The 24,400-nt window shown below is 41.4% G+C and overlaps 1 long non-coding RNA gene across 1 annotated transcript; it reads right to left on the bottom strand.

Moving 5' to 3' along the window:
* Window positions 1–24,194, bottom strand: LOC309850198. Its single transcript, XR_014304129.1, has 3 exons — window positions 24,120–24,194; window positions 856–4,167; window positions 1–131 (listed from the first exon to the last, which is right to left on the bottom strand). It is a non-coding gene; the product is annotated as an uncharacterized lncRNA (long non-coding RNA).
* Window positions 24,195–24,400: the final 206 nt, after the last annotated feature.

Genomic DNA, 24,400 nt, shown 5'->3' with positions numbered 1-24,400 from the left:
CCACAGCCCTGTCTTGGTAACAAGAAGGAGAGAACAGTGAACCCAAAGCGTTCAGGGGGCGCCTTGCCTGTATGTCTTGTCCCCAAGACCATTCGTAGCCAGCTTCAGATCCCACTCTTCATGGACAAAAACTGTTAAAAGAGGAGGAAACAATTCAGGTGATACAAACAAACTTTAACACTTGCCGAAGTGAAGTCTCCTTTAAGAGAACTGCAAAATCGGAGGTGGAAGGAAAAGAAGCTTTTATGGGATCAAAAATTTAAAAGGAAGAGAAAAATAGGCATATAAAAAAAAATACTCGACTGGCTGGGGCCACACAGTCAATCTTGTTTGGGATGAGAAGCCCCAGAGTTGGCTCGGCATTTGGGGACTGACTGCTGGATACACAGCGTTTCCAGTTACGCAGAGCATTTATAGGAACAAGAAAGTTACGAAATTCCTATCTGCTGAGATGGCACCCTGGGCAGGAGCGGCTCCATCTTGGACCAGAAATGTATTTCAATAGACCCCAACCCTGCTCTTATCCCTGCCTTCCATACTTTGCTTAGCTTCCTTACTTTTTTTCCTAAAAGGAAAGGTTAAGGCAGCAGCTGCTGGTCCACTGGACCTGTCTCTGGCTCCTCCAGAGTTTGGACGGCACCGACCCAGGGACGCCCCTTCTTCCCGCCTCCCACCAGCCTCCAACCTCTTCCCCAGGCTCAGCCTCCAGAACCCCCTTCTCCGCCATCCTCTGCCCCCCGCGAGCAGCCAGCAGAGCGTCTTGAGCTTCCGCCTCGTCGCCATAGACCACGAGCTCCCGGGCTCACCGGAAGGGCCCCACCGCCCGCTCCCAGCACCTGCGGGCCTCGCACCCACCTGTCTCAGGGCTTCCACTCGACCGCAGCGACGAGGTGGCTCCCGAGGGCATGGGTCACACCCTGCAGGCCGGAGCAAGCGCGGCCCCGGGGCAGGACTGAACCAGATCCTCTGGACCTGCAGGCCCCGAGCCGCCGACTTCCGGAAGGCACGAGCAGGTGCTGCTCATCAGGAAGATGACCCACACCTGACCCCTCTTCCGCCTGCGTGGGCGGGTTTCTCCTCCAGAGGCCCCCTTCCAGCACGGCTAGGAGCCCCAGAGCCCAGCAGCCTCGGGGCGGGGGAGGGGAGTCTCTTTCCCGGAGCCAGGGCTTCTGCCCGAGCCTCTCCCTGTCCCCGCTGGGCAGCTGTGTGACCACCCTGCACCCTCTCCCATGCGTGGGCCAAATGGAAACAAACAAGCTTTTTGCACGAATTTAAAAAAAAAAAAAAAGTAACAGATTTCCCACAGTTGGCCTGCTTCATAGGTTAGCCTCATCAAAAGAGGTTCACAGTGTAATTATTATATAAATATTGTCCCATTTTCGATTCTTGGAGGTTAGGTTTAAACTTCAGAGTCATTAACTTAGTAATTTGGGGGATGTTGGGTGTAAATAAGGACAGGGACACATGTTAGGGCATTAGAAAGAGCTCATCCAGCATTTCTAGCTTTCTTCCAAATTAAAGTGCAAATCATGTCCTGTTTCATTTCTACTGCCTCTCAGTCCCTGCCTAGTCCTCTCAGAGTTTCCAGAGAATAAGCTCACCCACCTTGATTGTTTAAATGAGAAAGGAACTGCTATTCTTAGCCAGGGAGATTCACTTGTGTTGCTCTAACAACCTGCCTTTCTATCCTTTCCCCTGAGAGCCGGTGTCTTTCTCTAATGCAGGGGTTCTCAGCCCAGTTACAATTAGAATCACCTGGGGGTGCTCTTGAAAAACATACCAATACCTAGGCACCACCCCCAGTGATTCTGACTTAATTGCTCTGCAGAATGTTTCTAATATTCAGCCAGGTTGAGGATAATTGCTGTAACTGTATGAAATAAATTTATCATCCATTTTCCTACCCTCATCAAACAATGGGCTTTCCCCTCCTCTGTTAGGGTGAGAGCCTGATTCTACTTATGACTTGCGTAGCTTTGCATGGATTGAGATTTTTTACATTAGTTTTTGGGAAGGTTCTTAGTGAATTAGAGAATTAAGATCTTTGTCTTTTGGAGAACCATGAGGATATTACATGAACAAACTCACCCCTCCTTTGGCCAAAATGAAAGAGGACAAAAATTTTTTTTTTGACAAAAATATTTTTAAAATAAGACTCTATGGGGGCACCTGGGTGGCTCAGTGGGGAAGCCTCAGCCTTCAGCTCGGGTCATGATCTCAGGGCCCTGGGATTGAGTCCCACATTGGGCTCTCTGCTCTGCAGGGAGCCTGCTTCCTCCTCTCTCTCTCTCTGCTTGCCTCTCTGCCCACTTGTAATCTTTCTCTGTCAAATAAATAAAAAATCTTTAAAATAAAAAAAATAAGACTCTATGATGGGCGTTAAGTAGGCACATGATGTGATGAGCACTGGGTATTACACACAACTGATAAATTGTGGAACGTTACATCTGATACTAATGATGTACTGTATGTTGGCTAATTGAATTTAAAGAATAATAATAATAAAGACTCCGTGAGACTTCTGATTCAGTATAACACTTTGACAGATACCAGGATCACTTAGTCCTGTATTTCTCAACTACAGGATGCCTCCAAATCACCTGTGCCTTACTCAATGCCCCTATTTTATTCCAAATACCAGGCCCCACGCACAGTAATTCTGATTCAGGACATATGAAGTAGGGACCAGGAATCTGAAGTTAAAACTAGTTCCCCAGAATATTCTGATATATCACTAATTTGGGGAAGCACTTATTTTGACAATTTGTCTCTTGCGTCAATTGATGTGAAGGCTTTAGTTTCTACTATTGTATCCTTCAACTATCCACTTTCAAAATGGTGTCCAAACTTTGAACTGTTGATGCCTCATCCCTAGCATCCCTCTTAGTGGTATATGTAGCATGTCCTGTTTACAGTTAGAGAAAATTTGTGTTCAAGATTCTGATAATTTAGGGCTTGGGCTGTGGTTGAATTAGGATCACAGAACTCCCTTGGGAAATAACACCAGACACTGCAGTGAAAACACACTTGAATCTGGAATAAAGTGGAAGGAGAAAAAACATTTGAATAAGAACTTGGCTTTCTCCCTATTCAAAGACCATGAAAGAGTCCTTTCCTGGGTGTTGATAAGGATCTATCCCTTCTGCCAACCCTGTGCATACTCTTCAATGCAAAGGAAATGAAATAGGAGACTTAGAAGAGAAACTAGAAAAACGCTAATATAGAAGGCAGTATGGGCAAGGAGGGAAAAGATCCTGTAAGTAACAGTATTGGGAAGCCTCCAAGTAGAGTTTGACAATGGGGGAGAAAAAACTCAGAGAGGGAGAAAACTGGATATGCCACATACTTAAAGCGCAGACACTCTGACTCCAAGTCTTCAGGACGTCCACGGATCACTCCCATCTCTGGACACACAAAACCTGTTGTGGCACCATTTTTCCACAGGGCAGTATCCACCATACTGATGTGAAATGGGGCTCCAGCTTTTCCACCATACTTCTTTATCAAATTACAACATCGCTATATTGCTTCCTGCCTGCAGGAATCTTGGAAAAGTGGAGGGGAGCCAGCCTGCAGGTGGAGTTACACAAATACAAGTTGAAGTTGAGACCCAGGGAGGCAGTGCTTTGGGCACAAGTTATCAAATCTCTTTGACTTTCTCTTTTTTAAAAAGAATCATTGAGTATTTATTAGGTATCCTGCATTTACCCACACATGATCTCATTTAATCTTCAGTAGGGCCCTAAGAAGCAGGACTACCATTTACATTTTACAGAGAAGGAAAATGAAGCTTTAGGAAGTGGCATGAAGCATGACTGATTCAAAGAAGTAGAGCCAAGTTCAAACCCAGATCTTCCATTACCAAGAACGGTGTTCTTTCCACTGTCCCCAGCTGCTCCAGGTTTTGGCCCAATAGAACTAGAATGTTTTTATTTTTTTTTTCCTATTAACGGCTACATTTGGAATATGAAAAAGCTGTTCATGTTAGGGGAATCAGTAAAATTAAGGAGACAAATGAATCAGAGGGAAACACTTTGTTACTTTCTGATCTTTTCCCTAAATTTTCCTCACTCTGTTGATTTCCTCACAATTTCCCCCTGCTTGTCCCCATCTTGCATTCATAACAGTTCTCCAGGATTCTTCTCATCCAGCTATGTTCAGGGTCATCTGTAAATGGAAGAATAGTTATTATAACCATCATTTATTTATTTTATTTTTAGCCATCATTTATTTTTAGTGAGTGCTCACCATGTCAAGAAAGTAAACTAAGAACTTCATAGACATTATCTCACTTAATCCATACATAAACTCTTGTGACCAATTCATTTAGTATCTCCATTTTATACATGACATAACTAAAGCGTAGAACTCATGTAATTTACCCAAGATTTCATAGCCATTAAGTGGTTACTCAAGAGATTCAGACTCATGCCAGACTACAGAGTTCACATGACTAAACCAACCTAGATGAGCCAAGAGAACCATGAAGCTCTCAGGCCAGATCATTCAGAAGAAATGTAAAGCCCACACCAGAATTTCACAAATGGAATGAGCATGATATTAAAATAGTAAGCAATAATTTGAATCCTAAAGTTAATAGGGAACTACAAAAGACTCCAAAAAGCCAAAGCAATCTTGAGAAAGAACAACAAAGCTAGAGACATCATGTTTCCTGCTTTCAAACTGTATTATAAAGCATAATAATAAAAACAATATGATATTGGCATAAAAACAAACACATAGATTAATGAAACAGAATAAGGAACCCAGAAATAAACCCATGCACATATGGTCAATTGATTTATGACAAAGGAAGCAAGAATACACAATAGGAAGAGGATAATGCCGTCAATAAGTGGTGTTGGGAAAATTGGGCAGACATGCAAAAGAGTGAAACTGGACCTCATATCATACACAAAAAATAAATCGAAACAGATTAAAGACATGACCATAAGACCTGAAACCATAAAATTCTTACAAGAAAATATAAGCACTAAGCTACATCAGTCTTGACAGTAATGATTTTCTGGATTTGACACCAAAAGTAAAGGCAACAAAAACAAAAATAACCAAGTGGGATTACATCAAACTAAAAAGCTTCTACACAGCAAAAAGAAACCTTTAACAAAGCAAAAAAAACACTCAACCTATGAGTGGAAGAAAATATTTGCAAATCATATATATGATGAGGGGTTAATATCCAATTTATATAAAGACTCATACAACTCAATAGCAAATAAGTAATATGATTTTTAAAAAGGATAGAGGGGGGTGCCTGGGTAGCTCAGTGGGTTAAGCCTCTGCCTTTGGCTCAGGTCATGATCCCAGGGTAATGAGATCAAGCCCCGCATCAGGCTCTCTGCTCAGCGGAGAGCCTGCCTCCCCCCGCCCTTTCTGCCTGCCTCTCTGCCTACTTGTGAACTGTGTCAAATAAATAAATAAGATCTTTTAAAAAAACAAAACAAACCAAAAAAAGAACTTTGTACAGCTTTAAAAAAAAAAAATGGACAGAGGATCTGTAGAGACAGATTTCCAAAGAAAACCTACATACTGGCCAATAGGTACATGAGAAAATGTTCAACATCACTCATCATTGGGGAAATGCAAATCAAAACCACAAGAAGATATCACCATTAGAATGGCCATTATCAAAAAGACAAGAAACAACAATTTTTGGTAAAGATATGGAGAAAAAGGAACACTTGTGCACTGTTGGTTGGAATGTAAATTGGTGCAACCACTCGTGGAAACAATTCCACTTCTGGGTATTTATGTGAAGAAAATGAAAACCCCACTTTGAAAATATATGCACCCCCATTTTCATTGCATTATTTACGTTAGCCAAAATACAGAAACAGCCTAAATGTCCATCAATAGATAAATGGATGAAGAAATGTGGTATATACATAAAATGAAATATTATTCAGCTATAAAAAAGAAAGAAATCCTGTCATTTATGACAGCATGGATGACAAATACTGTATGATGTTACTTACATGTGGAAACTAAAAAAAAAAAAAGAAGAAGAAGAAGAATTCATAGAAGAATTCATAGAACAAACTTCTTGTTGCCAGAAGCAGTTGGCGGGGGGTGGGGGAGACAGAGAAATGGATGAAAGAATCAAAAGGCATAAACTTCCAGTTATAAATAACTTCTGGAGATGTAGTGTGACATTGTGACTACAGCTAATAATACTGAACTGTGTATTTGAAAAATTTTTTAAATATTTCATTTATTTATTTGACAGAGAGAGAGAGAGATCACAAGTAGGCAGAGAGGTAGGCGGGGGTGGGGGAGCAGGCTCCCCGCTGAGCAGAGAGCCCGATGCGGGACTCGATCCCAGGACCCTGAGATCATGACCTGAGCCAAAGGCAGAGGCTTAACCCACTGAGCCACACAGGCACCCCTGTATTTGAAAATTTCTAAAAAAGTAAAACTTCTCATAACAAGAAAAAAGAATTTGTAACTTTGTGTGGTGACAGATATTAACTAGACTTGCTCTGGCAATAAAAATTAAATTTAAAAGCAGCTAATAAATATAGAGAATGGAACAAGAGATTTCTTTCTTTAAAAAAAAGGGGGGGGGTATTTTTTTATTTTAGAGAGAGAAAGTGCATGAGCCAGGGCCGGGGACAGAAGGAGAAAGAGAGAATCTCAAGCAGACTCCCTGCTGAGCACAGAGCCCAACACGGGGGCTGGATCTCATTACCCTGAGATCATGACCCAAGCCAAAATCAAGACCTGGATGCTTAACCGACTGAGCTACCAAGCACTCCTGGAATGAGAGATTTCTAATGCTGTTCCAGAAGAGATAAGAACCAAGAATTTTCCAAAATGAGTAATACAAGAATCACCAAGTCAAGACTGCCCTCTGACTGCTAAACAAGAAAAATAAAGATAAATCCATATCTGACACTAGTAAGCCTGACAACATCAGGGAGAAAAGAGAAAAATACTTCAAAGCTACAAGAAGAAAAGCCAGATTGCCTACAAAGGAATGACATTTGGAATGACAGAAGACTTTTCCAAGCAACAAAGAAGATAGATGACAATGGGGTTATGTCTTTGAAAAGTTGAGGAAAAAAATGTTAGCCTAGAATTACAGACCCAGTTAAGATACTGTTCAAGAGTGGGAACAAAACAAAAGCAAGTTTAGTCACAAAAAGGCAAAAAATATATTATCTAAATCTCCTTACTAAAAGATACACAAAAGGATGTACTTCAGCAAAAAGAGAAATGAATACAGAAGAGAATCATGGCAGCACAGGAAACCATTTAAGCCAATAAATTTAATTAGCTACTGGCCAAAAACATTGATAACATTTTTCTGTTTAAATAATAAAACAAAACAGGTAAAATCACACTTTAAACAATAATGAGATGGGAATGTAAGAGTTGTACCCATTGGAAAAGAGCACTAGGTCCACATTGTGTTCAAAAAAAGGAAAAAATTACTTAGCAACTTGAAATTATTTATAAATACTTATAATCAAAGTGTATTTTCTAAAGGGCAGGGAAAGCTACCAATTTAAAAAAGTAATACCACAGTCTTTATCTTCCAAGCCAACAGAAGAAATGTAAGAGGTCTGTGGTGGAAATACAGAAAATTGATCAATCCACAGAAGGCCAGAAGGGAAAAAATAAAAGAAGGGGGAAAGATGATAAAAACACAAAACAAAAATATTGAAATAAGTCCAAATATACCACTATATGTGTATACAGATTAAATTTTCAACAAAACATCAAATAAAACATATTGAAATTTGTTTTAAATATATCTGTTATTGCTTCAAAGGAACACACCTAAAGCAAAACACCCAGAAAATTTAAAATAAAGAGTATATCACTTAGCAGAACAAGTTATCAATATCTAGGTAAAGTCCAAGATGACCAAAAGTCTCACTTCTTGGTAATGTATCACAGACCAGTGTTTTCCAAACTGCATTCTGTGACCCATTCTCCGTCACGGAATCAATTTTGTAAGACACGCATATGCATGTGTGCACATGTCCAAGCACACACATGCATATGCGCACATACATAGAGTAGGAAAAGGAATAATAAATTAGAAAGGATAGGCTATGACAAAAGGATAGATATCCATGTATATATCACAATGCTTCATTGATATAAGGATGTATTGTTTTCATAAAACTTTTACTTGTAGTGTGTGTGTACGATTATGCAAATACGTATGTTACCACATTGCAACATAAAATGCAACATAAAACACTTCCTTTTTTAAGTTTGAGAAACCCCAGCCTAGAGAAATTCTTGCAAGTGTATACAAGAAAACATATATAGGGAGGTTTACTGCGGTATTGTTTGTAATCAGGAAAAACTGAAAATATCTTGAAAGTTCAACAGGCGAATGGACATATTGAGGCAAATATGTGTACAAGAAAGAAAATAAATTAAACCTGATTATGTCAACATGGAAAAATCTCAAAAATAAAATACTGCATAAATAAAGGAAGTTGCAGACATATATATACTATATGCTAAAATTTATACAAAGCTTGGGAGCAAGCAATACCTTGCACTGCTAGGAATGCATGCATGTGGTATGTAGAAAAATGGTATAAAAACCGGTAAGGGCAGATAAATACCAAATTCAGGAGAGTAGTTAACTCTTGAGAATGAGGTGGGGGCAGGAAGTGGCGTAGGGAGGATTACATAAGAGGCTTCAACTATATCCATAATGTTAAGCAAAAAATGGAAGCAAATATAGGAGAAATGTTAAAATTTGATAAGGCTGGGAGGGTAGAGAACTGTTAACAATTTACTTCTCATATTTTTCTCTATAATTGAAAAATTTTAGATCCAAAATTTACAAAGTTTATAAAATCTGTGATTTTAGTCTCTGAGCTAATCCCAGGGTCTGACATGAGCTTCCACCCTCCCAAACCTAACATTTGGTTCATTGATATTCCAAATATTGACCCACTATCTTACTCCTAAGCATGCAGACGTGTTTAGTTTCCCCATGATCACATGAAGTAAAGGAAACTTCTCTACACTGAGTGTGAACCTCACACATTTATTTTGACCTGCAACAGGAGCAGAGTTAGAACTCAGCTCTATGTATAAAGAAGAGGCTGCCACCTTAACCTTGAGTGCAACACAGGTCCCATTGTGCTTCTGATGAGCGAAAGATGACTGTATCACTTTACTCCACCTAATGAACATTTCAATCTTCTAATAAACACCCTAATAAAGAAAAATTGAGACTTAACTCACTTTTATTATCCCAACTGACATGTCGCAAGGTCTTAATTGGGCTGAAAACAGCTTCCAATAATAATACTCTCCTTAATTGATTCATTAAAGGGGCCCCTACTGAGACAGAAGTGCTAGTTCCAGGAAAAGGAATGAAACAGAGCCCCAATTTCCCACTGAGTGGCTATGATCCCTCTGCCATCAACTCCCCAGGCTACTGAAGAGGATGTTAAGTGTCCAATGCCTGGAATCATTCTTCTAGTCCCAAAGTGGGCACACACTCACTACTCCCTTAGTGAGATAACAAAAGAAAGCAATGGAATTTCATGGAATTCTTAGTATCAGATGAATTGGCACATTTTAAAAACCAGGTAATGGTAACTACACCCACCATGGTGAAAACTGAGTATAGAATTGTCAAATCACTATGCCATACATCAAACTAATATAATGTTGTATGCCAACTGCAATATTAAAAAAAAAAAATTTTAATTGGGGCGCCTGGGTGGCTCAGTGGGTTAAGCCGCTGCCATCGGCTCAGGTCATGATCTCAGGGTCCTGGGATTGAGTCCCGCATCAGGCTCTCTCTCTCTGCCTGCCTCTCCATCTACTTGTGATCTCTGTCAAATAAATAAATTTTAAAAAATTTAATTAAAAAAATAGACAAGGGGATGCATTAATAGCAAGAGATTAAAGCCTTTTACAAGACTGAACCAAAAATTACCATAGCCCAAAATGGCTAGGCAAGGAGAGGAGGGACAGATGTAGCAGAGAGAAGACATGAGAATTAAAAGAAAATTACCTGTTTGCAAGAAAAAGTGGTTTTGATCATATTAACAGATAAGACAGTCCAGTCATTAAAGGCATGGGATTTGAGGTCAGGCAGACTTGGGGGGTATGTCCTGTTCTTCCTTCCACTTACGAGCTCTGTCACCCTGGACAGGTTACCAAGCCCATCTACATCCCCATTTCCTCAACTGTAAAACAGGAATGATTAACTAAGAACCCACCCCAACAGCCAGAATAAGTCATAGCATAACATTCTTTTGCTCACAGTCTCCAATGGCTCCTCATTGCATTCTCACACTATCTGTGCCCTCCGTCACCTCTCCCACACCATCTTCTACTCCCCCCATTCACTTCCTAGTGCTCTGCCCTCCACCCACCCACCCACCCTCATTCCTTGAAAGTACCCAGCAGATTCTCATCTCTGGCCTCTGCTAGAGGTGCCCTCCCCTCCAGCTCTCTGTACCGCTCACTCTTTCACTTATGTCAAGTCTTTGATCCAACATGACCATTCTATTTAAAATCGAAAACTGTCCCTCTGCTTATTCCAATATACCTTTCTCTGTTCTACTTTTTTTTTTTTTTTGCATAGCACTTATCACCAAACTCATTTGTTATGTCTATTGTTTATTCTCTCCTGCTGTTTTGTTCACTGATCTATCCCAAATGCCTAAAATACTAAAGAGCATATAGCAGGTGCTTAATTTTTGTTACATGAAAACCTCATAAGATTGTTTTGATGACTAAATTAGATAATGCATGCAAAGCACTTAGCTCTATGTAGGCATAGAGAAGCATTCAGTAAATATTACTTCTTATTTCCATAGTGGTTACTATTATTGTGATTATTCTTATTTCCCATTCAACGGGAGGGATATTATTAACAAATGGGGTCATGGTTCTTTCAGCCATTGGTTCCTGGAGATGGAAGTCCTAGATTAATTTAATTAAGTACAGTTTTCTGACACTATATGCCATCTTGTTATATATACATCACTGGCCAAGGATTAAAGGTGTCAGGTCACCTATAGACACCACCCCATCCTATCCACTCTGCCAGCACACATAGGGCTGAGGGTAGCTGCTAAGCCAAGAATGTATATCAAAGTATATCTAGGAACTCTTGTCCTTTTATGACTATACTGCATATAAATACCAACTTGACAGCAGGAGGGTAGAAAAGGTTTTATTTTACATTTAGCAAAGGGTAAGAAAGGAAACAGGGAAAGGGGTTATCTCACTGGCTTGCTGAGCCCCCAGAATTTACGCTTCTTTCACACTCTCTGAGACATTTGTGCTTCTGCCCAAGAAAAGAAGAAAACAGTAACCATCTGCCTACCTCATAACCTCCTAGGCACTAATGAGATGCTTTATTCTTTGTCAAACACTTAGGAGCTTCCATGATAAAATGGTGTTCTGGGAAAATAATGAATGGAACGGACCCATTAGCTCAAAGTTCAACTGCATCTTCTGTTTCCTGAACATGAAGGAAGACAGGAGCAGCCTAGTCAATGAGCCGTTCAGCACTCAAGAGCCAAATCTCGCTCTCCAGTTCTGAACTGATAAACCATGTGACGAGTACACACCAGCCAAGATGTCAAATGCAGGTTTCTGTGTGTTTTCTTTCCCATAATGCCCAGCTCCCTAGGCATGCTGCAGATGGCACCTGCAAAGGAAACACAGTTGGTGCACGCTAGCGTGCTGATGGAGCCATCAGCTTGGCCATCTATGCAGACACAAATGGGGTCATGGTTCTTTCAGCCATTGGTTCCTGGAGATGGAAGTCCTAGATTAATTTAATTAAGTACAGTTTTCTGACACTATATGCCATCTTGTTATATATACATCACTGGCCAAGGATTAAAGGTGTCAGGTCACCTATAGACACCACCCCATCCTATCCACTCTGCCAGCACACATAGGGCTGAGGGGGGAGGGACAGGGCAGCAGTTCAACAGCACAAACACCTGAACACACAGTATTCAATTCTGAATCCGTCAATTAGCATCTGTATGACTTCCCACCAGTTACTTTATCCTTTGGAACCTCAGTTTCCCCATCTGTAAAATGTGATGTCAGCAAACTCATAAAGTTTGTAAAGGACTAAATCATCCATTAACGTTGAGTTTGGAAGATATTAAGTGTTCAGTAAATACTACCCTTTCTATGGAAGGCAGAGGGTCTGCAAGGAAAAAAAGATTATGCCAATCAACTATTCATTCAACAAATATTTATTGGGGAGCCTAGGTGGCTCAGTTGGTTAAGCAACTGCCTTTGGCTCAGGTCATGATCCTGGGGTCCTAGGATCAGGCCCACATCAGGCTCCATGCTCAGTGGGGAGCCTGCTTCTCCCTCTCCCTCTGCTGCTCTGCCTGCTTGTGCTCTCCCACTCTCTCTGTCCAATAAATAAAGAAAATCTTTAAAACACACACTCACACACACACACACACACACAAAAAAAATATTTATTGAGTATTTACAAGTTCAGTCAAATATATACTGAATGCCTGCTGGTACCAAGTCCTAAGTCCAACTCCCAAAGACACAGCAGTGAGCAAAGCAGAGAAGATACTCTGATCTCACAGAGCCTATAGCTCAGTGGATAATATGGCCACACAAAAGAGGTACTTACTATGTGCCAGGCAGTGTTCTAAATGCTTTAGCTGTATGAACTTATTTAATACTTACAACCACCCTATGAAGTACATTAACTCTTATTATCTCTATATGACAGAAGAAGCAACAGAGGCACAAATCTTTGAAATAAATTGCGCAAGGTCATAAGGCTACTAAGCATCAAAGTCAGGGCTTGAAGCCAATTAGACGGACTCTCATGGCCCACTCTCTTAAGCATTATATATACTGCCTTCTCGCAACTGCTAGATAGTGAGCTCTTCATAGATAGGAAACATGTCCCACTCATTTCTGTATCCCCAATGAAGCCCCTGGTTTGTGGGAGTGCTCAGTAAGTGCTCGCTGAAGGAAGGAAGAATGGTTCTTCTTTGAGACACCAGAGCCACTCTTTTTGCCAGTCTCATGACATCTCCCTATAAACCTGAATATGTAATGAAAATATACTATTCTTCCTCTGAATAGAGAACATTATTGATCTTCTGTCCATGGGCTATTAAATGTAAGGCTGTTTTTCCAGAAATGGTGATGAATTTTCTTTGAACCACCTACATGCATTTGAGAGGGGTCTGGCAGGGAGTGAGCTGTATTTTAAAAGTCCAGAAAATGTGGTGCCAACAGAACAGAATATTTAACATTTCTCCTTTATTTTGGAAACCAGTTAAATACCCCAACCACACTCAACACATATTGCTCAAGGCCTGAGATCTCCCACTCAAACACCTCTAACTCTTCACTCTTCTCAGGATTATTTATGAACATACTAGTTGAAATCTGAGTGGGCCACAACTGAAGGAGATGACAGAAGTAACTACTACTACATTGCGGGGGTTGGAGGCAGAAAAAAGAGGAGCTCCCAGGGACTAAGATTGATAGTTCAAGAGAGCTAGCTAACCTACACTGAATATGGCCAGTACTTGATCAATAATAATTATAATAAGTATTATCATATTCTATGAATTTAATTGAATTGACTGTCCTATATTACATTAATGCTTATGTTTTGTATCAATTATACTACTAACATAGTATATTATTACTATTATAATTATCATTACAAGTGCCATTTATTCAGAAAGTCTGCTAGGTTCCTTCTTTTTTTATGCTATCTCACTTAATCCCTTCAACAACCATCACTAGTAGCAGTATAATCTCTGTGAAGGAACAAAGTAAGTTCCTTTAACAAAGACACCCAAAAAGCAGTGGTTTAAACACAGCTTTCCCTCTATTGTGTAAAAATCTAGACAAAGTATTGTGTACACTCTAAGTTGCTGTAACAAAGATAGAAAAAACATGATTTAAACAAGATCAAAGTTTCTCTTCCACATAACAATCCAGGAGTAGGAAGGCAGCCGGCCCTCACCAACACATGGCTTCCATTTTGGGGATCCAAGTGGCTCCCTGACGGCCCCTGTCACGTTCCAGCATAGGTGGAAGAAGTGGTGGGAGAGCACGTCCATTTATTTTACGGGTAAATCCAGAAGTAGCACACATCACTGGCATCTCATTGGCTAGAATTTGGTCACAAAGTTGTGGTGAGGAGGAAATCGAAAAACCAGATGCCTTGAGTAAGGAATTGGATAAACATCTACTTCTTTTCCTTGTCTTTTAAACATCAGTTATCTTGAAAGGGAATCCTACTATGATCATTTGATTGTTACTCAGCGAAAAGCTCACTTCCTTCCCCTCTCCACTGAGGACAGTGTATACTTCCCTGCTCCGCTAACCTTAGGCTTGGCACATAATTTGCTCTGTCCACTGGAAAATCAGTAAATATGAAATAAGCACAAGCTTTAAGTGTGTTGTGTGATTCAACTTAGAGTGCTATACTGATATGCTATAAGAGGGGCTTATGCCCAACGTAATCCTGAACTGAAAGCAAACTCCTATGAAAAAAACCTGAACCCTGAACAGCCTGGACCCAATCCCAATTACATGCAAACTGAAACAAGACCCCTTGCTGAACTCAGGATGGCAATCCAACAGCAGACCTTCAAAGGTGAGATTAAGTGCTTGTGTTCGCAAGTCATGAGTTTTGGGCTAGTTTATGACAAAGCATTATTGCAGCAATAGCTGGCCAACAGAGAAATTGGTTATCAGAAGTGGAGTACTGTCATAACGAGAACCTAAAATATGTGACTACGGTTTGGTGATTAGGCAGCAGATGATGAGGAAAGCGTTCTAGAAAGCTGGAAACATGCCACTCATATTATGTAGTGACGATGCACTTGGCCAAACTCATCTGTGGTAACGTGGAGGACAGAAATCTGCCTAATAACTTGAAGCACTGGACAAGAAAGTGTCCAGGCAGAATGCTGATAAGGCAATTTGATTGTTAGATAGATAAGGTATTGCAAGACAAAGTTGTTTGTAGAGGAAGCTGACCAGTATGCAAGCAATACTGAGAGAAAATATAGAAAGCCCAGAAATTCCAAGACTTGTAGGTTTGAAAAGTTAAACTATCTTTATCTTACCATATTATCAGCCTCAGGACAAAGACCAAATCAACATGTGATTGTCACATCCTTTGTCACAACTTCTTTTGAAAGGACTGAAGTGGTGCCTATCAGTACTTTTCAGCTGGACAAAATGCTCCTAGAAATATAAAAGGCATGATCCCGCAGAGGCCTGATAAATCCTAGGTAGCCAAAATTAAGTCTTAAGAGAAAGATTTCTCTCAAAATGAATCCTAGATGTAACAAACACGGAGTTGACTGAAATCAAATGTAGGAAACTCATAAAAATTTTGATATACCTGTATTGGTAAAATGCCATCAACCTGAGACAATAACTGTCTGACATGTAAAAAGATCTCTGGCTGCCAGATTTCTATAAGCAGAAAGCAGTTTGAAAAAGTTGCTGATCCAGAAACAAAGGCTTACTCTTTAAAGTTCTCTTCAGAAGTGGCCATGCTTGGTGCTGAAAAACACTGGAGCCAAAGACATGAAGAACAATGGATCAGTGAGCTGTACCCCAGAGCGATCTAGGGCCGCCTAGTCCAAGGGGTCAGTGAAGCATGGCCCAGAGATTAAACCCTATATCACCCAATTTAAATAAAATTTTACTGGAACACAACCCTACCTGTATATTTTTATATTGTCTACTGATGCTTTTGCCATAATACAAAATTGAGATATTGCAACACATAAATGGTCTGCAAAGCCTAAAATATTTAGTATCTGGCCCTGTACAGTTGCCAGTCCCTGGTCTTTGTGAAAGAAGACTTTATACCTAGACAATAAGGAAATCTGGTTATACTATACACAGCTAGGTTTCAGAATGGCTGGAGTCAGTGACTGCAATCTGCTACCATTCTTACTTCTTTTCATATTTTATTTATTCATTTTATGAGAGAGAGAGAGAGAGGGCAGGGGGAAGGGCAGAGGGGGTGAAGGGAGCGGATGCCAAGCAGACTCCACCCTCAGGAAAGCCCAATGCAGGGCTGGATCCCATATCCCTGAGATCATGATCTGAGCCAAAACCAAGAGTTGGTGGCTTAACTGTCTGCATCACCCAGGTGCCTCTCTTCCCTTTTGCAATTAAGAGTATTTATTTCAGTTATTCTGTCCCTATTAATATTTATATCAGGTGGTTGGAAAGCAAATAATTTGTCTCTTTATTTTGTAAGTGAATAGAAGCCATATCAAGATTTGCTTTAATTTCAAGATCTTAGACATCAAGCCTGATACTGACTGGACAACACTGAAGGGTACTGATATGGGAGTAAATATATTTGCCATGCACAAAACAATGAATTAAAAACCAGATTGTGATGGCTTATATCATTATTTACTCCCCTTCCCCTCCCATTAGGTAGTATACCCTTCTTCATTGCATGGGTGTGGCCACGTGACTTGCTCCAGCCAATGGAACTTCCCCAGGTATGGTGGGAAGAGGGACTTTCCCTATGTGCTTATGTGGTTCATCATAGATCTCGTATTCCAGGGACTGGCCATGAGAAGAGCATCCTCTTCTATCTGGTCTTCAGAATAAAAGAATAAATACACATGAAATAAATGGATCCAGCTGGATCCAGCCTGCCTGAAACCTGAAACAAGACCACCCAGTTGAGGCCTGGCTAGATGAGCTAACTTCAGTCTATCTGTGGACCCACGGGTGAGAGCATGAAGACTTGTTGTGAGCTACTGAATTTTGGTTCATTATAGAGCATTACTGTAACTGACCAATCACTGATTGATACACAGGGCTCCCATAAAATGATAAGGTGGCTGGAACCTGGTAAATTACACTTTAGTTCTGAAAACCAAAGACCTCAGTTCAAGTCCCAACTCTGCCACATAGATGTTATTTAATTGGAGGAAGTCACTATACCTTTCTGAATCTCAGTTTTGGATTCTTTTTAAATTACAAATGAGAGCATTCACAACCTAAATGAGAAGATCATTAAAGATTAAATAAGATGATATATCTTAAATGTTTTATAAACATAATATGGTATCTAAAGGCAAGATATTTTCATTATTAACTTCAGTTCACATAAAGGAGCCCTAGTTATTTTTTTTAAGATTTTATTTTTAAGGATATCTCTACATCCAATGTGGGGCTTGAACTCACAACCCTGAGATCAGGAGCTGCATGTTCTTTTGACTAACCCAGCCCCAGCCCTGGTTATTTTTAATTGTTGATGGAGAAGGAGTTATGCCACTTCTATCCTCTGACCCTGAAAGCTGGACATGCTAAGTCTGGAAAGCTAAACATCTGTAAGCTGTTAGCCTTGCTTCGGTGTTTTAATGATTCTTTCTTGATTTTGTTTAATCTGACTGCCAAATTTTTTTTCTCTAATAAACATGTACAATCTCATGATAAAAATCCAAAACAATATAAGGGTTATTCTTTTTATAACTGATTATGCTACCCAAGCCTGACACTTCCCTGCACTTTCTGCTTCCCCAAACCTCCCACATGAGGAGCACACAGTGCCCCCGAGAGTAGTAACCTAAGTACTAGAGTGAAAAGAAAATTCTCTGAGCCTGCATTCCTCTCTCATTGCAGAATAAAAGAAAAATCAGAATGTTCCCCTTCCTATACCACCCACAAATCACTGAAAAGCCCAGCCAGTTAGCTGGATTCCCAGCAGACAAGGAACCTCCATTAGAAATAAAAGCCCACATTACTCCACCAAAGTATTTTCCATGCACCCCAGTGTACCACACAACCAGAGTTGTGTCTGGGGCATTGCAACACCATTATTTTGTGCTCATGTCAAAAATCTTTTTTCATGTTATACACATGAAACTAATATAATATGGTATGTTGATTATACTTCCAAAAAAAATGTTTTTCTTTCTCCAAAATGCCAAAGGGAAGAGTGGGTTTCCTAGAAATGGTTCTAAATTGTCTCGCTGCACCCAAGAGAATGGAGCAGTGAGGGCATAGACACTGCCCACCAGGAGAGGGGAAAAGGTCAGATCAATAACACTGATGATACCCATTTTTTCCACAAAGTCAGCCAACACAAATTTCTAGGGAAGGTTATTTGAGGAATAAATCTACCCACACAGTTCATCTCAATCCTGCAGCCAAAGTAGCAGAACCCACTAGAAATCAGATCACACCTCTCAGCTTGCTTCCTAACGGAGCAGCCAAGCTGGGCAATAACATGACAAAATGGAATCACTGATCAGATTAGCGTAGTCCTGAGCACAGTGGGCATGGGGTGCAGGACACAAGGGCTTTGGTGGAAAGGAGGGAGGGGCCCCTGGGGAGACGTCAGATATTTTGGAGTACAGTCCTCCCTAAGGCAGAGCAATTATAGTGCCCACCGCAGGTCTAACTTCTGAGGAGTGCTGCCCTGCTGTGGGCCCCCCCAGGCACAGAACAAGAAAGCAACAAGCAGCAGAAGAAGGAGAAACAGAGACAGGGGTGCGGGTGCTGCCAAATAGTCCTCATGATGACCTCTAGACTAACAAAAGAAGATAAAACCCCAGTCACTCATTCTCCCTAGGAATATCTGATGCCTACCTATCACACGCTTGCACTATTCTAGGTGCTGGGTATGCAAAGATACATCAGAGACCATTCCTGCTCTCACATTGTGTATGCCCCGTCACACCTAGCACATAACAAGACCCCACTATGTGCTCACTGTTACCCTACCATTCAGCTTTATGGGGCCTCTTTTCTCTGCCTTCCATGGCACTTTTGTGAATCCTTATTTAATGACTACTTACAGTGCTCTGAATTTTAGTTATTGGTGCATATTTTATTTCCCCTAAAAGACAGCAGGATTGCTCTGTATAGGATCTGTGTGCTCTTGTCACTACGTTTGCTCAATAAATATTTACTGAATGAGTGACTGTAATTGTAACTACTGTGTCACGACCTACTACCATCATCAAAACAGGATGGGAGGTCTAGGGTCTGCAACTGAGGGAAAAAGCAAGCTGGGTGAGGAGTCAGGAGACCTGCCTTCTAACAGAAGCTGTCGGCTTCCACTGGTGGCGTGACTGTGGACGCTCCTGAGTGCCTCATGCTCAGCTGTAAGAGGAAGGAGTGGGTAGATGATCATTGAGGTACCTTCCAGCCTTATGATTCATCATTTTAATTGTACATTACAGATGACATTCTCTGAGCACTTGGTTTAGTTAGGCACTGGGTTAAGAACTTTGCCTGTGTTATCTCACGTGATCCTCAGAATAACTTTTTGAGGTATGATGACTATGCCTATTTTACATAAAGAAAGGAGGCCTAGAGAGGCTGAGAAACTTTCCTGACGCCACACAGGCCAACTTGCAAACCCATACTCTCAACTACTGAGCCGTATGATGTCTCTCGCTCTGCCACACGTTGGGTACCTTTTGAACCATCACTTCTCCTGAAGAGCCTCAGTTTCCATCATAGAAAATTTTTTTTATTTGAAAGAGAGAGAGTGAGAGAGATCATGAGCAGATGGGGGGGGGGAGAAGCAAGGGGAAGAAAGAGAGAGGAGGAAGCAGGCTCCCTGCTGAGAAAGGAGCCTGATGCAGGACTCAATCCCAGGACTCTGGGATCATGACCTGAGGCTAAGGCAGACACTTAACTGACTGAGCCACCCAGGCACCTCCATTACAGCCAATTTTTAAAAAATTGTTAGAAAAGCCTTTATCAGAGAAGCACAACAGTCAAGCTGTGCAAACGTCACTGAGCTGGGTGGGGAGTTTTCTTACATTTTTTTTGAGGCTCTGGAGCACCAGTCAAATTGCAAGGATCCCTACAACAGCAAGAGAAATTCAACAATGAGTCACAGGGGGTACCAGCCATGGCCGAGGCATAAGGCAGTTTGAGCCTCATTGAGAAACCATCTGAGAAGGCAAGAAAAAGAAAAGCAAGGTAATATTTTGTTCAAGGAGCTTTGGGGGACTATAAAGGCTTTGACCATATTCCAGATCCAGCTGACAGATGCTTCTATTCATTCTCCCCCCATATTTAAAGCATAGAGGGGAGAGATGTTTACTCTCCAACAGACAACTGGCAGAATCTGCTGGGAATCCAACAGCCAGCACTTCAAGGCTCTCACTGGTTTCAGGAGAACAGGGCAACTCACACATGGGCCTCAAAACACCCAGAGGTGGCAGAGCTCAATGACACTGATGAAACAATTTGGGGCAATATAGGGAAAAAGAAAAAAAGATTTCTCCAAGGGAACATGTTTATATATAAGGAGATAGAAAATTCAAGTAAGGCTCTAAACCTCTTAGAGTTATATCCAAAATTTTTTAAAAAATGATAAAAACCTACAGTGAATTCTTTAGAACTGAAGGATAAATGCATGGCCCCCAAAAGTGAGGGTCATAAACACGTGCTTCTTGAAGGAGAAAAGAATGGAAAACACGGCTCCTGTTTAGAAAGCAAAGATATTGAGAAATTTGGCAGGAGGAAAGGGTCTGATTAATTAGCCACATGCAAGTGAAAAGACCTCCCTTCCAAATCAAATGACCTTGAACCCAAGGCAGGGACAGAATACGAGTATGGAATTTGGAGGAGGATGAATGCATTTTGTCTCAAAGAGAAATGTGTGAGTAGAAATCCAGGAGTTCTTTGTTTTATGAGTGTGTGTGTGTGTGTGTGTGTGTGTGTGTGTGTGTGAGAGAGAGAGAGAGAGAGAGAGAAATAGAGAGTTTCTCTTGGTGACAGAAAAATAGAAACCAGCAGTGCTAGGGGGCTGCTGCTCTCACAGTGAGAGGAGGTCCCATTACATCTCATAACAAACGAGCACAGTGAGCCTTCCTATTAGTATTGGGCAAATGATCTTCCAGATATGCCTAAATCCAAACCACACAAAAGGAGTCAGGGCAAAGAAAGGCAGTTTGCTCTGAGGCAAAATGACATTTTTCATGCTTAAATTACCAATTCCCTCCTCCACCATCTTCCTTTAAAATGCTGAATTGTTAGAGCAGTGGGCATTCTGGAAAAATAGGCAGGTGGAAATTTAGATTTGTTACCAGAGAGCAAAACCCGACTGCATTCCCCTGCCTTTGTGGGAGCCCGCTGTGTCCACCCTGCTTGGCCCTGCCGCCCTCTCCATCCCTCTCTCCTCGTAGTGGGCTCCCAGCAAACTTAGCCACCCTCCTCCTCCTGAGTGGAATGAAAACATCCCCTGTTGATGCAGCCTCTCATCCCCTCCCTAAACCTGGTCGACAAGTCAGTTTTCAGCCCTGCGCCCCAAAGCCAAGTGCTCGAGGCTGAGCCCCGACACCCAGAAAGATAGGTCCAGGAGTAGAGATAGATAGGCAGATGGGCCATGAGGCCATTTTGAATTATTTACTTGGCTTCTGCTAAAAGCAACTGGTTCCTATCTCCCCTTCTCTGAAGATCATAATCCCCACACCTCCAAAGTTTGAACGGGATCTATTAGAAACATTAAAATTTACAATTCTACACGAAGGGTATGAGGGAGAAGGCATGGTCTCCAGCCAGCCTTGTAGGTTTTCCTCAGGGCTTACAATTATGTTTTGGTGTTTTTAAAAAATCTGTGAAGAGAGTTAATAGAGGAAGAGAAACAGAGGCGGGACGAGGGGGCGGGGAGAAGAAAGGAGAAAGTGAGGGTAAAAGGGAGGATGAAAAGACGGAGGGAGGAAGAGGAGACAGGAAGGCAGGTATCCTAGCGGACTGATACAATTTCCTGGCCAACAGAGCAACTCCCTCCCTTTGAGCACAGTAACACTGCCACCTAGAGGCTAAAAGTGCCTTCCTGAACTTGTACAATCGTGCGCAAGATACATTTGTGTAACTCAGCTGTTAAGGATCTTTGAAAAGGGGGTGGTAGATGATGGTGGGAGTGCTATCAAGAACTATAACATTTCATGGGGCACCTGGGTGGCTCAGTGGGTTAAGCCTCCACCTTCGGCTCCGGTCGTTATCCCAGGGTCCTGGGATCGAGCCCCGTATCAGGCTCTCTGCTAAGCAGGGAGATTGCTTCCCGCCCTCTCCTGCCTACTTGTAATCTCACTCTCTCTCTGTCAAATAAATAAAATATTTTTTAAAAAAAAAAGAACTATAACATTTCAAAGTGGTTAATATTTATCAGGTGCCTACTATGAGCCAGGGACTGAGCCAAGGGCTGAGAACACAAACACAGGCAAGACGTCCCTCTACTCAAAGACCTCAGTGTGTGGGAGGGTGGGGGGTACAAAGGTACAAAGAATGCAGGTGGTGATAATAACCATAACATGCGAAAACACTGTGTTCACAGTACGACTAAGATCTGGACTAGATCTGAATTCTGACTAGATCTGGAAAGAATTCAGGGATGAGATGTAGGTGAGCTGGGTCACAAGAAATCTGGACAGGGGAGCAGAGCTCCAGGTGATGGTAACCACACAACTAGGCATGAAGAAAGGACACTGAGAGTGCTCAGTATGACTGGACAACAAGGAATGTGGGTTATCACCCACAGATGTGCAGAAATACCAAAAAGGCCAGAAAAATGAGTTACGCCAAAGTATAGATGACATTGAATTTTGGCTGAAGAGCGTGTGCTTTTAAGTGGTTCTGTAACTGCTTTGTTCACTCGGGGATGCCCAGCAAGTAGAATAGTGCTTGGCACTTAGCAGTTGCTCAGTTAGCATCAGAGGAAGGAATGACTGTAACAGAAAGAGGATGAAGATTTTAGAGAAAGGGAACAATTGGATAAAACCAATGTTTCTGGACAATATAACTTGAGATAATCTGTAGGAATAGAAGAGGAGTGGAAAGTCTCAGACAGACACCGCCAAAGTCAGGTTGTGTGGGTCTGATCTAAGGCACAGTAGTGGGGGAACTGAAAGGCTGGAATGGCCATGAGCAGTCTTGTTGAAGTCCAGTCTAGAAGTCTTCAATACTGACACACCCTATATGAGTTGAGCCGAAGTCACGGTACTGGGACAAGATAGAGAGTGCAAAAGGAGGCACAGTGCTAGGAAGGAGACTTGGAATTTAGTTTAAGAGGGAGCATTTCAGTTTCCAGGAATATAACCGAAGGGAGATGACCAGGAGGCAGTTAGAGATGCAGTGTGGAGCTCTGGGTGGGCTCTTGGCACCCACATTCTCTGCGTTCACCCAGACATGCACATCCTCCCATGTTAAATGCTACTGACATTTTTTTCATCCTATTGTCAAAGATATTGTAAGCCTGTAACAATCTTGAGATTCAATTGTAGTCTATGTTTTGGTAGCTCTAGAAGCTAGAGAAAACATTCTCAGCTTCCAAATCTGGAAAATGGAGTGCTGTAACCCATGTAAAGTGCTTAGTGCAAAGTCTGACATAAGAGAAAAATACACAATACGTGCTGGTTTACAATCTAACCTCTCATTATGATGTGATAGTGAGACTGTAAGGTTAAAGTTCAAAGTCCAGCTTATCCACCTAGGACCTGCATGGCCTTGGACAGGAAACACTGCATCTCCAAGTCTTAGTTTGCTCATCTGGTCAATGGGAAAAGTATTACTTACCACAACTGCCTCACAAGATAAAATTAGATAATGCACATAAAAGAGTCTATAAACTTAAAATCAATTTATAAATATTATGTCTGATTTATCAAATGGAAGAACAAAGCAGAAAAACCTGAATTCCTTCAAGATACTGGGGTTCTAGATAAGCATGTATCTTTTTAACACCCTTCAGGCCAAAGAGAGAGATTCTTTTCTGCCCCCATTAAGAAATTTCTCATTTGACACCTTTCTATGTTCCAGACATGCTTTCATCACAGCACATTTCCTTCATCCCATCTTCAATTGAGATTTAAAAAGAAATCTTTGAAATTCCCTAGCTGGTAGAACCACTAGGGAATCAAAGCACATTTGTTCTCTCTTCTACGTTTTCCGCACATGGTTGACCAATCAAACTCATGCTGTTAATCTCAACTGACAGAAGTAGAGTATTATTTAAAGAAGACAAAGATGACCATAGCAGAGGAATAGAAACAAATAAGATTATTCAACTTCTGACCTACAAAGCGTTTATTTTTTTGTTCTTTGTGCTGTTGAGTCCCTCTAGAACATACCTGGAATGAAAGGCCAAGAATCTGGACAGCTGCTGCTTTTAGCCTTGTGGCCATCATCCACCCACCTCTGTTCCTGTGTTGAGGCAAGAGGAAAATCATAGAATCACTGGGCTGGAACTAAAGGAAATAGAATATGATGTGACTTTCGTCAGCCCAATTTACAGCACAATGCAGGAAGTCTTTTTATAGTCAGTGACCAGCAAGCATTTAACTTCAACTTAATCCCATTCAGGACGAGGCATTCATCACTCGGTAAGAAGCTCATCCCACCAATAGGCAGA

This window comes from Mustela nivalis, assembly GCF_964662115.1.
Source record: "Mustela nivalis genome assembly, chromosome: 16".
Classification (NCBI taxonomy): domain Eukaryota; kingdom Metazoa; phylum Chordata; class Mammalia; order Carnivora; family Mustelidae; genus Mustela; species Mustela nivalis.
The sequence above is the reverse complement of the archived record's forward strand: the minus strand, read 5'-3'. Positions and strand labels throughout refer to the sequence as shown.